Below are 18,577 nucleotides of genomic sequence, written 5' to 3'. Positions count from 1 at the left end.
TCAGATGAATAGATAAAGAAAATGTGGTACATATACCCAATGGAGTACTATTTAGCCATGAGAAAGAATGAGATCCTGTCATTTGCAACAACATGGATGGAACTGGAGGACATGTTAAGTAAAATAAGCCAAGCACAGAAAGACAACCATTGCATTTTCTGACTGATGTGTGGGAGCTAAAAATTAAAACAATTGAACTCATGGAGACAGAGAGAAGGACGGTTACCAGAGACTGGGAAGGATAGTAGGGGATTGGAGGAAAGTGGAGATGATTAATAGGTACAAAAAATAGAATTAATAAGACCTACTATTTGACAGCACAACAGGGTGACTACAGTCAAAAATGATTCTTTTGTTTTGTTTTATTTGAGATGGAGTCTCGCTCTGTCACACAGGGTGGAGTGCAGTGGGGCAATCTCGGCTCACTGCAACCTCCACCTCCCGGGTTCAAGAGATTTCCTGCTCAGCCTCCCGAGTAGCTGGGATTACAGGTGCCCACCACCGTGCCCAGTTAATTTCTGTATTTTTAGTAGAGATGGGGTTTCACCATGTTGGCCAGGGTGACCTTGAACTCCTTACCTCAAGTGATCCACCCGCCTCAGCCTCCCAAGGTGCTGGGATTACAGACTCGAGCCATGGCACCCATCCTAATTTTTAGTGTTTTATTGTTGTTTTGAAACAGGGTTTGGCTCTGTCTCCCAGGCTGGAGTGCACTGGCGCAGATCAAGGCTCACTGCAATCTTGACCTCCCAGGCTCAAGTGATTTTCCCACCTTAACCTCCTGCGTAGCTGGGACCACACGTGTAGCCACCATGTCCGGCTCACTTTTCTTATTATTTTTCTGTGGAGACAGGGTTTTGCTATGTTGCTCAGGCTGGTCTCAAACTACTGGGCTGAAGGGATCCTCTTGCCTAAGCCACCCAAAGTACTGGGATTACAGGCATGTTCCACTGTGCCCAGCCCAAAATAAGTTAATTGTACACTTAAAAATAACTAAAAGAGTATAATTGGATTGTCTATAACACAAATGATAAATGCTTGAGGTGATGAATCTGCCATTTAATTTACCCTGATGTGATTATTACACATTGCATACCTATATAAAAATATCTCAGGTAACCCATAAGTATATACCTATGTGCCCATAAAAATTAAAAATTAAAATCTATACTCAGATTTTTAAAAAATGCAACTCCACATTTTATGCAATCAAATTTTAAAATCTCAATTATAGTTTTATGATGTAGTTTTTGCTGAAACTGGGTGGGGGAGATTCAACCATAGTATTAAAACTTGAGGCCAGGCACGGTGGCTCACACCTGCAATCCCAGACCTTTCAGAGGCTGAAATGGGCAGATCATCTAAGGTCAAGAGTTCGAGACCAGACTGGCCAACATGGTGAAACCCCATCTCTACTAAAAAATACAAAAATTAGCCAGGCATAGTGGTGAGCGCCCGTGGTCCCCAGCTACTTGGGAGGCTGAGGCAGGATAATCACTTGTACCCAGGAAGGCAGAGGTTGCAGTGAGCTGAGATCATGCTACTACACTCCAGCCTGGGCAATGGAGTGAGACTCTGTCTCAAGAAAAAAAAAAAAAAAAAAAAGACTTGAGTGTGAGAATGTGATGAGACTTCAGAGATCAATAGTCCAACTCTCGGCCAGGCGCGGTGGCTCACGTCTGTAATCCCAGCACTTTGGGAGGCCAAGGTGGGTGGATCACTAGGTCAGGAGTTCAAGACCAGCCTCGCCAAGATGGTAAAACCCTGTCTCTACTAAAAATACAAAAAATTAGCCGGGTGCAGTGGCAGGTGCCTGTAATCCCAGCTACTCGGGAAGCTGAGACAGGAGAATCGCTTGAAACAGGCGGGGCGGAGGTTGCTGTGGGCCGAGATGGCGCCACTGCACTCCAGCCTGGGCGACAGAGTGAGACTCCATCTCTTAAAAGAAAAAAAAAAAAAAAGTCCAACTCTCATGTTAAAGATGACAATACCTGAAGCCCAGACCAATAAAAGGATGTGCCCAGACATCATAGCTACTTAGAAGCTAACTGGGAACAGAACAGCAGCCTCCTCACTTCTAGTTCAGCCGTCTGATTCCAGCATCATGCCAGTCCAAGGCCACATCCAATTCAGGGTCAAAACTCTTGGTGAAATATTGTTATTTTCGTGAATATATAAATATATTTTTTTTTCACTGATAGTGATGGAAAATCACCAATAGTGATAAAAAATACAGCACACTAGGTACTCATTCACTCTGACCATATAGGTGGGAAAAATCTGTTACAATCACTGGGAAGAACCACCCCGCCCCGACTTCACTACACACACACACACACACACACACACACACACACACACACGCTATGACTATACCTGATGTTGACCAGCACAGGCAGAGCAGGACCACATGTCAAAGAAGCAAGAAAGGTTGCAGCATTTGAAATGTGTATGTTCTAAAATTTCCATTTAAAAGCCAGCACGGACTGTCACTTAAACCCCAGCAGTCAGATTATGTCTGAGTCTTGAGGCCTTCCTCATAACATGGATAAGAAAATGCATAGTATTGGCCGGGCACGGTGGCTCACACCTGTAATCCCAGCACTTTGGGAAGCCAAGGTGGGTGGATCACGAGGTCAGGAGCTTGAGACCAGCCTGACCAATATAGGGAAACCCCATCTCTACTAAAAATACAAAAATTAGCCGGGCATGGTGGCGGGCACCTGTAGTCCCAGCTGCTAGGGAGGCTGAGGCAGGAGAATCGCTTGAACCCAGGAGGTGAAGGTTGTGGTGAGCCAAGATCATACCACTGCACTCCAGCCTAGGTAACAAAGCGAGACTCCATTTCAAAAAAAAAGAAAAGAAAACGCATAGTATTATCATATATATAGGTGACTAAAGGAAGAGATCCCACATTGCCCTCCCTGGAGATAAAGAAAGAACAACAGCTGATCCTATGCATGGTTTGTCAACAGGGCACAAGGTGTTCCCTCAGTGCGCATGGTATTTTACTTTCCTCAGCTGTTCTAAGGAAAAATATCATCTGTTCTTTCAATCGTGTACAAATCTGAAGCATTGGGATTAGCTGAGATGGCCATGCGCCTTCCTCTTTAGGAAATTCATTAAGACTCTATTGTCTTTCCCCATTATATTTTCCTGGTCAAATACCTACCTGCACAGCTGGGCTAGTGGATAAGCAAAGATGCTTCTGCAACCATAGATGCTGACCTCTGTGCCCAAGCCTACATCCAGAAATCCAACATACTGACAAGGCCATGACAGTAAGAAAATTTTTGATTACATCGTTAATCAGGAACAAAAACAGAATATTTTTATAAAACATGTAATTCATCCTAAATATTTTCCAATGTAAGGATTAGTATTCAAATGATTGGAGAGTAATTGATTACCATCTAGTCCATCTTAAATGTGTGCATTCTAAAATCTCTTTTAAAAGTCAACAGGCTGGGCGCAGTGGCTCACACCTGTATTCCCAGCACTTTGGGAGGCCGAGGTGAGCATATCATTTGAGGTCAGGAGTTCAAAACCAGCCTGGCCAACATGGTAAAACCCCATCTCTACTAAAAATACAAAAATTAGCCAGGTGTGGGCAGAGAGGAGAATCACTTGAACCCAGGAGGTGGAGGTTGCAGTGAGCTGAAATGGTACCGCCGCACTCCAGCCCAGGTGACAGAGAGAGACTCCATCTCAAAAATATAAAAAATATAGGCCAGGCGCAGTGACTGACACCTGTAATCCCAACACTTTGGGAGACCAAGGTGGGTGGATCACCTGAGGTCAGGAGTTTGAGACCAGCCTGGACAACATGGTGAAACCCCATCTCTACTAAAAACAAAAACACAAAAAAAAATTAGCTGGGCGTGGTGGCACACGCCTGTAGTCCCAGTTACTTTGGAGGCTGAGGCAGGAAATCGCTTGAACCTGGGAGGCAGAGGTTGCAGTGAGCCGAGATCCCACCACTGCACTCCAGCCTGGGTGACAGAGTGAGACCCTGTCTCAAAAAAAATAAAAAATAAAAATATATAAAATAAAAAAATAAAAGCCAACAGTAGGTCCATTAACATCACTCAGTATGGCACCTAAGGCTCATAGAACTACCACCTTGAATTTATTAGTTGTTTCTCTGTCACAGCCTTCCTTCAATATAAATATACTTGTTAGCTAATAATCCCGTCCCTCATTGAACTTAATCACTGTCCTACATGGCTGTTTTAACATTTACTTATGCTGTTTAACATTTACTTATGCTTTTCATATAGCTTTTGCCAGTATTTTAACCTTTCACAGGAGGATGTGTGGGTTTGTTCGCTTTCTCTCTCTCTCTCTCTCTCTGTCTTTCTCTCTCTCTCTCTTTCTCTCTGTCTTTCTCTCTCTCTCTCTCCCACAACCCGCCCCCAACCGCAACAGAGACATAGTATGGTACATATAGACCATGTTTTGTTTTGTTTTGTTTGAGATGGAGTCTCACTCTGTCACCCAGGCTGGAGTGTAGTGGCGGGATCTCGGCTCACTGCAAGCTCCGACTCCCGGGTTCACGCCATTCTCCTGCCTCAGCCTCCCAAGTAGCTGGAACTACAGGCACCCGCCACCAGGCCCGGCTAATTTTTTGTATTTTTTTAGTAGAGATGGAGTTTCACCATGTTACCCAGGATGGTCTCGATCTCCCGACCTCGTGATCCACCCGTCTCAGCCTCCCAAAGTGCTGGGATTACAGGCATGAGCCACCACGCCTGGCCTAGAACATGTATTTATACATCAGTAAATGTAACTTAGAATTCACATTATGCATCATGTTGGTAATATAGTGTATAAAATGTTTTGTGGTTGCTTATGACATCAAACTATTTTTTTTCTTTTTCCTTTTTTTTCCCCGAGATGGAGTCTTGCTCTGTCACTCAGGTTAGAGTGCAGTGGCACGATCTCAGCAACCTCCACCTCCCAGGTTCAAGCAATTCTCCTGCCTCAGCCTCCTGAGTAGCTGGGACTACAGGCACCCACCACTATGCCCAGATAATTTTTGTATTTTTAGTAGAGACCAGGCTTCACCATGTTGGCCAGGCTGGTCTTGAACTCCTGACCTCGTGATCCGCCCGCCTCGGCCTCCCAAAGTGCTGGAATTATAGGCTTGAGCCATTGCGCCCAGCCCAAGCTAACTCTTTTGGATAAACAAAAATTAGTATCTTATTTTAGTCTGTTAAAATACCTTGATTTGATACATTTTTAATAGATAAAAACATTGATTTCCTAACTCAAATTGTTGTGGTCTTCTAAAAATATTTAACTATGACTAACTGAGTTTATGTTGTCATTAAATAAACAACAAACACTACACAGAATCCAATAAGGAAATGATCTACACACAAGGCATGGTGAGATAAAAACTCAATCTTCTGTTGAATAAAATGAAAAGCATGAGCATGCCATAAGAAAAAATTTGGAAAAGATAATTTTTAACATAAATTAAAATTCCAGAGGTGCAGGAAAAAAATTCTATTTTCACCCCCAAATGGCACAGCTGTTATTTCAGCAGAGGATTACTCAGGTTGTGGATTTTTCATGCCTCCAACTGTGTCAGCAGCCAATCTAGGACTGGCAAGAGGCAATGAGAGTTCACTGAGCGGTCATGAGGGGTCTTAAGACCCTGTAAGTGCCTCCTATTCTTTTACGCCTTTTGGTCACTTCACAGTACGGCTCTATCTCTAGGATTAGTAGAAATGGGCATGAATGGGGTGAAATTTACATCCGCTTTTTTTTTTTAAAACTACTTCTAACAACTCTACTAAAACAATCAGATGTACACTGAAGCCAAGTTCTGGGAAAGATAGAACTTATTCATGGTTATTATACTACCTCTCAAAAACTAGGATCTCTTCCTACATGTTTTAGCATATTTCAATTGAGTTTCTGTATTGTATACTGTAACTATACCTTTTCCTAATGTAGTCTATTCCTCAAAAAAGGTTCCTCTAATGGGTGGTGTATCAGAGACATTTAAATTCATGTTTCCACTCCAAAGAGTTTGTAACAGCTGGGAAAGCACACAGACATTACAATTGGGTAAATGACTACTGTTTCTCAGTAGGAGAATATCTTAAATTTTCACACATGGTGAGGAAGAATATAGATGAACAGTCCCAATCGATCAGATCTCTTTTTGTTTCCTGACACTCTCCTCTCCCAGAAAACGCCTTTTAAATCAGAGGATAGAGACAAATCAATGGCAAATACTTGAGGGTGCTTCACAGTGAGAAAGCCCCCAATTTCCAAGGCTATACACAGCAGCTTCCAGGATGAAGAGGAGAGGTGTTGTTCCCTTATCCAATACTGAAGAGTTCTTCTCATCCCATAGCACCACCAACGGTATTTCCACTAGGCCAGCCCAAATTACCAATGCCAAAAGGAAACTGGGGCTGTCTTAGATATGCTTCAGATTTAAAAAAAAAAAAAAAAAAAAAAAAAAAAAGTGGGGAGAGGGGCTGAGGATTTGAGAGGAGGGCCAAAGGAGGATGCTAGGAACCAGAGAGCCATCTTGGGTTCATGTTAGGTGCAATTAAGCCCATGAGTGAGGGTCAGAACTTCACCCTCTGCTGCTGATCTAAGTGGAATAAACCTTCTTGGCCCAGCCTGCTCTAATCTCCATTCCTGCTCCCAAATAAGTGCAGTAGATTGCTTGCAAAAATGGCTTCAATTATTCTCTCCTCTCTATCCATGTTCCTTGAAATGTGATTGTATAAATAGCTCCTTCCATCAAGAGATAGGACCTAGTTCCTCACCTCCTGATTCAGGGCTGGCTTTGTGACTTGCCTTGGCTAACAAAATTCAGAGGAAATAATCTTGTGCCAGTTGCAAGTCTAGGCCTCAAGAGGCCTTGGTTGCCTCTGCACTCTCAATTAGAACCCTGCCAGCCATAGTGTGAACAAGCCCAGGCTAGCCTGGTTACAGATTAAAGACCACATTGTCGAGCAGAGGCCATCCTAGATGAGATAGCCTCCAACCCACACAGGAGCTGAGTCCATCCTAGAAGAGATAGCCTCCAACCCACACAGCAGATCACAGACACAAGTGAAGGTGGCCAAGGTCAGAAGACCTGCCCAAATTGAAAGAACCATCCAGCTGAGTCCTGCCCAAATTACCAACCCACAGAATCAAGAACTAAATAAATAGTAGTTGTTTAAAACCACTAAGTAAACTGATATTGTGATGATGAGCAACAAAATCTGAGTACAGATGGGTTCTTCATGAGTTCATTCATTCCATGAACATTTATTAAATACCTTTTTTTTTCAAGTAGTGCCCCAGTAGTTGCTGGGGGTACAATGATTAATATGCATTACTGCCTGCAATTATGAATCACTTCCTCCAACCACACTAAATGAGAGATGAATAACAAGATCTACTTAAAGAAAAGGAAGGCTCAAAGAGGCCACTTTTCAGCTGACTTTTAAAGGAAAACTAGTAACTTGCCAGGTAGACAGGCATGAACATCAGAAATAGAAGAAACAGCATGTGCAAGAGCATAGATGCAAGAAAGAACTCAAGGAATGTTCTAGGAATGGAAAATAGTTTAGGACAGATGGAGTGTGGGGAGGAAATGGCAGATGATAGAGCAGAGAAAACAGATTGAAGGCAAATAATGAAGGGTCTCACATTGTAAATCATGCTTAGGGATTTGAATGCCTCTTGTAGGCAGTGGAGAGCTACAAATCGTTTTTTAAGTAAGAAACGGCATGATTAAATCTGTGTTTTAGGAAAAGAAAGCTGATGACAAGTGGAAGATGGATTAGAGGCAAGAGTAGAAACAGGGAGATCAGATGGGAGGCTATTACTACAATCCTAAAGGGGGATTAAAGAACCAGAACCACGAGGTAGTGAATATGGGGAAGACGGGATGTCTATTAAAGATGTTTCAGAGAAAGGAGAAAGACTCAGCAGCTTTGATGACCAACTAAGTATGAGCTGTGAGGGTGATAAAGGTCGTGCAGGAGAATCGGGTACAGTGCCAAGACTTCCACTTCAGAATCCTAGAGGAATGGTAAATGTATTAATTAGGGTGGGAAAGCAGAAAAGCAGACTGGAGAGGAACAACACATGTTTCATATGAAAGGCACCTGTGGGACATCCAGAGGGAGATGTCTGGGAGGCAATTAACAAATACATATCTGCAGCCTGAGCTGAGGGATAGTAGTGGGAACAGGAGAAAAAGAAGTGGGGGTTGAGGGGTCTGAAGGGTCTAAAGAACATGGGGCAGTGGGAGGGGGACATCTCAAGACATCCAAGTGACAGAAAATGCAGACCTTTCACGAAAAAGATGAAGAGAAAAAGCTAACAAATGGCAGGATCTTGAGGGGCTAAGGAAAGTTGCGGCACTGAATAGCAGCGACTGTCCCTGGGGATGGAAGAGGGGAGGGGAAGAATCACTGGCAAGCATGGATTACAAATTGAGAAAATATAAATACCCATATATTTTGCTACATTCTTTCCTACAGAAGAGTTATCACTGAGCTCTTCCCTATGGTTCCTCCCAATCTAGAGGGGCCCTGAGTGGAGGCCACTTGAGTAATGGCATCTATGTCCATATAAACACACTTGCTTCAAATCCCTTTTCTGCCACCTGCTGCAGAAAAGGTGTATATCACCAACTCCCACACTCAGGGCACATGTTTGAAATACACTTATAGTTAATTTACTGTATCTTCCAAACAGATTGTCTCCATATGTTTTCAGTTACTAAAAAGAAGGTTTTTAAAAAATAACCCCAAAGTAGGCGAAAATTTCATAAACAGAACACACACAAAAAAATAGCCATTTTTAAGGCAAAAACTGATCACTAGACTTCCAAGTTATCAAAAGATTCCATTAAGACAGTGAAAAGGCAAACCAGACTGGGAGAAAATATTTATAACATATATATCTGACAAAAGACTCATATGCAGGATATCAAAGAACTTTTACAACAAAAAAACAACAAACCAAAAAACAACCCAACTCAAAAATGGGCAAAAGATTTGAAAAGGCACTTCACAAAAGGATATATCCCAATGTCATTAAGTATATGAAATAGTACTCAACATCATTACTCACCAGGAAATATAAATTAAAACCACAAGGACCACCTCACATCCATCAGGATGGCTACTATCAAGAAACAGAAAATAAAAAGTGCTGGCGAGGATGTGGAGAAACTGAAACCCTTGTACACTGCTGATGGGAATGTAAAATGGCTTGTGCCTGTGTTCCCAGCTACTCAGAAGACTGAGGCAGAAGAATCACTTGAGGCTAGGCATTTGAGATCAGCCTGGGCAATACAGCAAGAAACAAAAAAAATTTTAATTGGCTAGGCATAGTGTCACATGCTTATAGTCCTAGCTACTTGGGAGGCTGAGGAAGGAGGATCACTTGAGGCCAGGAGTTTGAGGCTACAGTGAGCTATGATCATACCGCTACACTCCAGCTAGGGCAACAGAGTGGAACCCTATCTTTATGTATTTATTTATTTGTTTGTTTATTTATTTATTTATTTATTTTTCTGAGACAGAGTCTGGCTCTATCACCCAGGCTGGAGTGCAGTGGCAGGATCTCGGCTCACTGCAACCTCCGCCTCCCGGATTCAAGTCATTCTCCTGCCTCAGCCACTCCACTAGCTGGGATTACAGGTGCCCACTACCACGCCTGACTAATTGTTCTATTTTTAGTAGAGATGGGGTTGCACCGTGTTGGTCAGGCTGGTCTCGAACTCCTGACCTCAGGTGATCCGCCCTCCTCAACCTCCCAAAGTGCTGGGATTACAGGTGTGAGCCACGTGCCCAGCCGACCCTATCTTTAAAAACTTTTTAAATAAAAATAAAAATAGAATTACCATATGATCCAGCAATTCCACTTCTGGGTATATGCCCAAAAGAACTGAAAGCAAGGACTTGAAGAGGTTATCTGTACATTCATGGTTCAGAGCAGCATTATTCGCAAATAGCCAAAAGGTGAAAACCCAAGTATCCATTGACAGATGAATGGATTAACAAAATGTGGCATATACATACAATAGAATATTATTTATCCTTGAAACTGAAATTCTAATGCATGCTACAACATGGCTAAACATTGAGGACATTATCTAAGTTTAAATAAGACAGTCACAAAAGGCAAACACTGCATGATCTAGCTTACATGAAGTATACAGTCAAATCCATGGACACAGAAGGTAGAATGGTGGTTGCCAGTGGCTAAGGAAGTGGGAATTGGGTAATTACTGTTTAATGGGTACAGTTTCAGTTTTGCAAAATGAAGAGTCCTGGAGATGAGTGGTGGTAAGGGTTAGACAACAAGTCGAATGTACTTAATGCTACTAACTGTACACTCAAAAATGGTTGGCCAGGCGCAGTGGCTCACACCTGTGATCCCAGCACTTTGGTGGGCTGAGGCAGGTGAATCACCTGAGGTCAGAGTTCAGCACCAGCCTGGTCAACATGGTGAGACTCTAATTATTTGTAAAAATACAAAAAATTAGCCAGGCATGGTGGTGCCCGCCTATAGTTCCAGCTACTCGGGAGGCTGAGGCAGGAGAACTGCTTGAACCCAGGAGGCAGAGGCTGCAGTGAGCCGAGATCACACCACTGCACTCCAGTACTGTCTAAAAAAAAAAAAAAAAAAAAAAAAAAAAAAAAAAAAAAAAAAGGTTAAGATAGTAAATTCTAAATATACATAATTTCCCACAATTACAATAAAATACGTTTTTAAAAACCAGCCTGACCAACATGGAGAAACCCCATCTTTACTAAAAATACAAAATTAGCCAGGCATGGTGGCGCATGCCTGTAATCCCAGCAACTAGGAAGGCTGAGGCAGGAGAATCACTTGAACCCGGGAGGCGGAGGTTGCAGTGAGCCAAGATCACACCAACACACTCCAGCCTGGGCAACAAAAGCAAAACTCCATCTCAAAAAACAAAAAAAAAAAAAAAAAGAAAAGAAAACCCACAAAGATACCACTGTACACCCAGCAAAGTAGCTAAAATTTAAAAGACAGATAAAACCAAGTGTTCATTAAAATGTAGAGCCACTAACTGGAACACTCATACACTACTGGGGACATTTCAGTTGGTACAATCCCTTTGGGAAACTGTTTGGCAATATCTACTAAAGCTAAATATATGCCTACCCTATGACCCTACAATTCCACTCCTAAGTTTCTGTTCAGAGAAATGATTGGGCACGTGCACCAAAAGACATAAGCAAGAGTGTTCATGGCTGCTTTATTCGTATTAGCCTCAAATTGAAAACAATCCAAAGAGTCAACAGGAAAATGGAGAAACAAACTGTGGTGTATGCATACAATGGAATGATTCTCAGCAAGAGATTAGAACTACTGATATGGACAACCTTGTGGATGAATCTCATAGACTTTATGTTATGTCTATGACATTCTAGTACCTGTCTATATGTGTGAATGAAAGACACACACAAGAGTTCCCATTATATGATACTATTGATATGGAACTTACAAGACAAAACTAGTGGATGGAGTTTTTTAAAAATCACAATGTGGTTACCTTCATGTTGGAGGTAAGATGAACTCTGAACAGAAGGGGCAAGAGGAAATCTTCTGGAGTGCTGGAAATCTACATCTTGACTCAGGTGATGGTCACATGGTATACACGCATGCAAAGTTTCACTGAGTAGTACAATTTATTTATTTATTTATTTATTTTTCTTTTTGGAGACAGGGTCTCATTCTGTCACCCCGGTGGGAGTGCAGTGGCACAACCTCGGCTCACTGCAACCTCCACCTCCTGGGTTCAAGTGATTCTCGTTGAACAGTACACTTTAGACCAGTACCTTTTATACACTTTATTATGTATGTTATACATCAAAAGTCAAATATCTCTAAAGCACCTAATGGCTCTACAACAAATATACTGTAATTCCAAAAAACAAATAAAATATCAACCTTGCTGTTTTCCTTTTTGACTGAGGAGACTCCATTCCTGTTAGATATGTTGAGGGATAATTAGTTACATCCCAATTTCCTGAGTCGGATAATGAATCTAAGTCTCAGGCAGTGCAAACTTACATGTTCCTAAATGTTCGAGAGCTTTCCTGAAGCCACTCCTTATCCATGGAGGCTTTAAAGTGAGAACCCTTCAGTATTTAGTGTAATCTACACTTTCTGAGTCTGAGCTCCCTGTTTGCTTTCTACTGGTAAGTGCTCAATTTCTTTTTTTCTTTTCTTTTCTTTTTTTTTTTCTTAAGAAGGGATCTCACTGTCACACCCAGGCTGGAGTGCAGTGGCATGATCGTGACTCACCACAGCCTTGACCTCCCAGGCTCGAGGGATGCTCCCACCTCAGCCTCCCGACTGGGTGGGACTAAAGGTACACATAGCTACAGGCACACATCACCACGCCTGGCTACTTTTTGTAATTTTTTTAGAGACAGGGTGTTGCCATGTTGTCTAGGTTGGTCTTGAACTCCTGAGCTCAAGCAGTCCTCCCATCGCAGTCTCCCAAAGTGCTGGGATTCCAGGCTTGAGCCACCGCACCCAGTTTCAATTATTTTTTAAGCTTCAATAACAGCATCCAAGTTTATTTAACACCTTCATTAGCTGGGGCGAAACAAATCCCTCCTCAGCTGTAAAGGCAGAATGTCGAGGTAACACCACATTCCAGCATTGTGATAATTGTGCACCCCATCCCACCCCTTGCATCCCCACAAAAAGAAAGCTTCATTCTCTTGAGCAGCCATTTTGATGCCTGACCCTTAACACAGCCAACACAATAACTTTAGCATCCATGTGAAAGTACCAATAGCGGTGGCAGGTGGTGGCTCACGCCTGTAATCCCAGCACTTTGGGAGACCGAGGCGGGAGGATCACCTGAGGTCAGGAGTTGGAGACCAGCCTCACCAACACGGTGAAACCCCATCTCTACAAAAAATACAAAAATTAGCCAGGTGTGGTGGCGGGTGCCTGTAATCCCAGCCACTCAGGAGGCTGAGGCAGGGGAATCGCTTGAACCCGGGAGGCGAAGGTTGCAGTGAGCTGAGATCATGCCACTGCACTCCAGCCTGGGCGACAGAGCGAGACTCCTTCTCAAAAAAAAAAAAAAAAAAAAAAAAACTACCAATAGCTATGACCTACCATTCCCAGGAAAGAAAGTAAAAGCCCACAAAGGTAAACATTTTCTTCCCTTTGGCATCTTCTGCCCTTCATTATAAAGAGTTGCTCAGTTGTTGAAAAAGGACCTTAATATGCAAAACTTTGCATTTTAATGAGAATCAAAGGCAAATTCTTTTGAACTTTGTCACAATGAATAACATTACAAACATGTCTCTCATCAGCACACAACTCGTCCTTATTTTAGTCAGACAAATTAGTGGGCCTGTAAAAACAGCAAGGTAGTAGGAGAAAAATCATCAGAAGGTTAATAACAGAAGGGCTTGGTTTAAAAGAAGCCTCCTAATGCATCTGTATTCTGATCGGTGTTACGTCAATTCAACAGTGGGACGCAATTTTATTAAAAGCTGATACTTGGCTGGATGTAGTGGCTCACACCTGTAGTCCTAATACAGTGGGAGGCCAAGGCAGGCAGATCACTTGAGCCCAGGAGTTAAAAACCAGGACAATATGGCAAAACCCTGTCTCTACAAAAAATACAAAAACAACCCCGGTGTGCTAGTGCACACCTGTAGTCCCAGCTACTCAGGAGGCTGAGGTGGGAGGATCACTTGAGCCCAGGAGATGGAGGTCGTAGTGAGCTGAGATCCTGCCACTGGCCCCCACCTGGGTGACAAGGCCAAATCCTGTCTCAAAAAAAAATTTTTTTAAGTTGATACTGCTATTGGTTCATGCAGGTGACTCTGTTAACATTATCTCAAATGAAATTATTCAGAACAACTGGCAGTTTTATATAGTTTCAGGAAAAGTGTTTTGAAAAGCAAATATCAAACAACTGGTTAAATGCAAAGCCACATGGTCACAATGGAAAAACAACTCTTTTAGAACAGTAAAAAGTCATGTAATATAATGATATGCAGAATTTTTATTTAAATACATTGTCAGAAATAGATTAGACCCGGTTTCTCCTCGGAGGTTACCTCAAAATACATTTCACTTCATAGAAGTTTATATAAGTGTCAAAATATTGAACATAAGAGCAAACGGGTTAGTACTACTGGAATGCAATAATTATAAAGCTGGATAGGTGGATTAATTGTCCTACATACCTGTGGTTTTTCAGATTCCTGTGCTTGCTTACTCATGTACATTTGACTCTTTCAGAAACCACTTCTAGAAGCTCCCGGTTTGGCTTCTACACTGCCACCTGTAGACATAAAAGAGAAATAAATCATGTATTATTCGTCCACAATGCATCTTTTCTAGGCATCTAACGGGGATATCTGGGGAAAAAGTGGCAAAATATTTGCTCCAAAAGACAAAAATGTTCTTTCTCCTCTGTGTGGAAAATTCCTAAGGCGTCCTTCTCCCCAATGGTATGATAAATTATTTGATTAGAAATTGAAACATGCGTAAGTCTCAGATCATCAACTATACACCACTCTCAGCTGATCATTAAAGAGATGGAGTCGCAGAACTCAACTTAACAGTCATTTCAAGACCTGTCGTTTAAAATTAGAAGAAAACTTCACCGCTTTGTTCATCTGGTATTTCAGAATTCTGTAAATTGACACAAAGAAAGATCAGCGGCGGGGGGAAGAGGGAGGGATTGCATTGGGAGTTATACCTGATATAAATGACGAATTGATGGGTGCTGACGAGTTGATGGGTGCAGCACACCAACATGGCACAAGTATACATATGTAACAAACCTGCACGTTGTGCACATGTACCCTAGAACTTAAAGTATAATAATAAAAAAAAAAAGAAAGAAAGATCGGGGCGATTCAGGCTAAGGTTACTTTACCACAAGGTTGTAAGATGTCTATTTAAAATAACACTAATTCTAACCTGAACTACAGTTTTGTCCAATCCAAACAGGAGTTTGGTGGGGTATTTTCATCAAAATGCCCTATCCTTGATTTGAATATGAATGACTGCGGAAGGGTCTTTCGGAAACCCCACGGATTTTAATACAGGTAAGTCCTTTTTCCAAAAAAAAAAAAGTCAGGAAATGAACAAACAGGAATAAAAATTCATGAACAACTATCAGCAAGTCCAAGCAGCCATGAGACGCGTGTGTGTGTGTGTGTGTGTGTGTGTGTGTGAGAGAGAGAGAGAGAGAGAGAGAGACAGAGACAGACACAGAGAGACAGAGACAGAGAGAGAAATAGAGAGACAGAGAGAGACCGACCGACAGACACACACTGAGATTCTGGAGTTAATTGCGAATAACCGCGCCGCGAACCTTTTTTACCTCCTCCAAGTCCCACAGTCTACCTAGGACAAGTAAGTCTCGCTCCAGCACCCTAAACCAAAGACACAAGCACCACCACCTCCACCCCCACTACCTAGGCGAGACAGCGCCAAAAGCCACCGAGCGTGCACGCCAGCCAGGCCCGCTACCCCGCAAACCCGGGAGCTTCTTTATCCCCAGCAGAGATCCGCCCCACTTACCTGTAATTTACTTTAACGCCTCGAAAGCATGATTTGGTTTACGGAATTGCAGCAAATACAAGAAAATCAAGTCTCCTTGAGACACTCTCCTCTTCCTCCCTAGGACGGACATTCACACGGAACACTCTCCTTTCCCTCTCAACCCGGAACACGCGCTGGACTATCCCAAGAGGGTCTTTGGGGACCCGCCAGAGATCGACACTGCTCCCACGTGCCTCCATTAAACCCTCGTCCAAGCGTGCACAAGGCGCCAAGGGCATGTGCAGAATCAGCCCTCAGAATAAGTTCAGCAAACCCATTCCCTACCCCCTGAAAGCGCGAGGGAGAACCCTGACACAAGCGCCGGCCCCGGCAGACAATACTCAAGCAACTCCAGCCTTCCGCGCACACGCCCCGACCGGTCCAGCCACCACTCTCTCCTCCCATGGTCCCTACAGTCTTCGGGCCGGGAGCAGGGGGCGTCCTGATGGTTGCTGGGTGTGGACTGTGAAAAGAAGGGCAACCTGCACACACCACCGATACTGCGGGGCGGGTAGGAGATCGCAGTTCTCCAAAGCCCCACCGGTGCTCAGCTCCTCAGAAGGGGTGGGGTGGGGACAGTGGAACCGAGGTAGCGAACCCTAAGGGAGGCAGCTTTTCTGCACCTCTTCCCCACCTACCACAGCGTGCGCGCATAAGCGCGCGCACCACGGGGCCGTGCACCTTCCTTCTGCCCCTGGACCTACCCAGCCCTTGCGCCCAAGCGCAGTGGCCTGGAAGAGCGGGCATCCGGCCCGCGGTGGCCGGGGGAGCGGACAGAGCGCCGTGCTCTGGGGTGCCCACCTGCGCTCAGGGTCGTCGCTGCTGCCGGTGCGCCCGCCGCTGTTGCAGTCTCCAGCTGCAGGAGGAGGAGGCGCGGTGGCTGAGCCCCTGGACTCCACGCGCGTACTCGCGCCCCGGAGCGGCGGTCCTCATTTCCCTTCGTCCCGGCTGGCGAGCCACCCACCTAGCCCGCAGGTTCTGCCAGTCCCGCGGCCCGCCAGAGCCCAAGCTATCCACTCCGCCCCTTTCCCGCCGCCCCGCGCTGCGCTGCGCTCCGCCCCCTACCCGCCCATCCCAGCCGGGGCCCAGCCGGGGGCTGCGGGCGCTGCGCTTCGTGCCGCAGATTTCGGGTTCTTGGGTCTGTGGCGGTAGAAAGGAGATGCGGGGCACCAGGGGTGCGGCCCTGGGGTCCGCCCCCAACCGCGCTCTCCCAACTGGTTCCCCACTCCTGGGGCCCGTGGCAACCGCCCGCAGCTAAGGGTGTGGGCACCGTGCACTCTGCCCCCGCTCTTCCGGCGTCTCCCCGCGTGGCACCTTCCATGGCCTAGAGGGTGCCGCGTGTCTTAGGGGGAGGGGGTTGGTGAAGCAAGGTGGAGTGAGCCTGAGAGTGGAGGCGAAGAAATTACCATGTGAATTGCCAGGGGCTGCAAGTTGCTGCCTGTGCCCCCTGTTTCTGTTACATTAACTACCTGGATGTGCTGCTTTCCGTGCTACAACCGCAGTAATATTCAGAAGCTTGAATATGAGATTTCCAAGTTAATTGGTTGTGGGGTGGTTGGGTTTTTTTTGTTTTTTTTTTAATGTAACGATTGCAGAAGACAACAGATTCACTCTTTTTAAAAAGTTACTTTACATATATGTACAATATAATTTCTAATTTAAAAATTAGCAAAATATAAATAACAACAGCTGTGTTTTACAGAAACAAATCCAGTGTGTATGTGTTATTTAAACCCACCGAAATTATATTAATTGGTCAAATTTAAAGTGTATTTTAGGTAGTTCTTAAAACGGACTCAGAATTTAGGGATTAGGAACCCCTGAGTTTTAATTTGGCTTTTTGTCATAGTTCTAAAATGTCAATTTCATGGAAATTACTAAATGGGGTTGTTTAGAAAAAATGGATTCTTTTTCTTCCAGGTTGGCAGCATTTTTAGATCTGGCAAAGGACAGTTTTTTTTTTTTTTTAAGCCAAGAAGTAATAAAATTCTCATTCATTTTCTGATGATGGAATATCTGGTCTGGTAGCTTTTTCTTTAAGTGTTTCTCTCTTTGAGGCAAACTTCCTTTCTGTTTCTTCTTACACGTTTTTCTTCCAAAATTTCTCCTAAATATAGGCAAAGTTATGGAAGCTGTGATTTTTGAGCCTTTGTTTTCTTAAAGGAGACGGAAAATTAATTATAATTCATTATCAATATCCATCCCACGCTCATGATACTACATTTCACATTGATTAACCCTGTTTTTCAACTCGGCTTTTAGTAATTTCACCTAACACTTGAGAACCAAGAATTTTTTTAAGTTTCATCCTTATAAGAATGAAATGCACACTTTAATTAACATTTTGAACCAAAATTAAATTCATTAAATTCACTAATGGAAAGTACGTTAGTACAGTATGTGCTGCTGGGTAAATGAGGACAATGTGGATGATAAACAGTTCTGAAGAAAAGACTCTGAAGCAAAGAAAACAGTCCTTAGAAAAACTGATGATCCCCTTTTCAAGGGAAGGATGACAAATGCCAGTAATTATGCAAAGAATGACTCCTGCCTCTCTTCTCTTTGCTTTGGTTTTGTGGCTAGGCCTGCATTTATCTCTCTTGATCATCATAATAAAAGTAAAGTAATTCAGCATTCCGGTGACACCGCTTAGTAAATTAGCAATTTGAAAATGCTTTTATTACCTAATTAATCCAAGCAAATGCCTTCGATAAATCCAGTTTTACTCTTAACATTTTTTGTGCCTCCAGAGAAACACTTGCATGAAATAAAAACAGCTAAGGCAAGCTCTAAAACAATTGCTAGCCAGATTCTTTGGATGTATGTGTGTAGCAATAGAGTTGATATTAAGTGACCTTTGGGTCTTAAATTATATATCAAATACTGGTTCTGAGTTGCTCGTTGGCGTCTTATTGAGTGAGTTCCTGTGTGTTTGCTTTGCCGTTTATTCCCCAGAGGCATGCTTCATTTCTTC

General features: G+C 43.5%; 1 long non-coding RNA gene across 1 annotated transcript; it reads right to left on the bottom strand.

The window, feature by feature from the left end:
* Positions 1-13,254: 13,254 nt before the first annotated feature.
* LOC104668748 lies at positions 13,255-16,541 on the bottom strand. Its single transcript, XR_748877.1, has 3 exons — positions 16,405-16,541; positions 14,235-14,332; positions 13,255-13,390 (listed from the first exon to the last, which is right to left on the bottom strand). It is a non-coding gene; the product is annotated as an uncharacterized LOC104668748 (long non-coding RNA).
* Between the last annotated feature and the right edge of the window lie 2,036 nt (positions 16,542-18,577).

Source organism: Rhinopithecus roxellana, chromosome 7, assembly GCF_007565055.1.
Source record: "Rhinopithecus roxellana isolate Shanxi Qingling chromosome 7, ASM756505v1, whole genome shotgun sequence".
Taxonomy (NCBI): domain Eukaryota; kingdom Metazoa; phylum Chordata; class Mammalia; order Primates; family Cercopithecidae; genus Rhinopithecus; species Rhinopithecus roxellana.
Note: the sequence above shows the minus strand (reverse complement) of the source record. Positions and strands in the feature narration are given on the sequence as shown.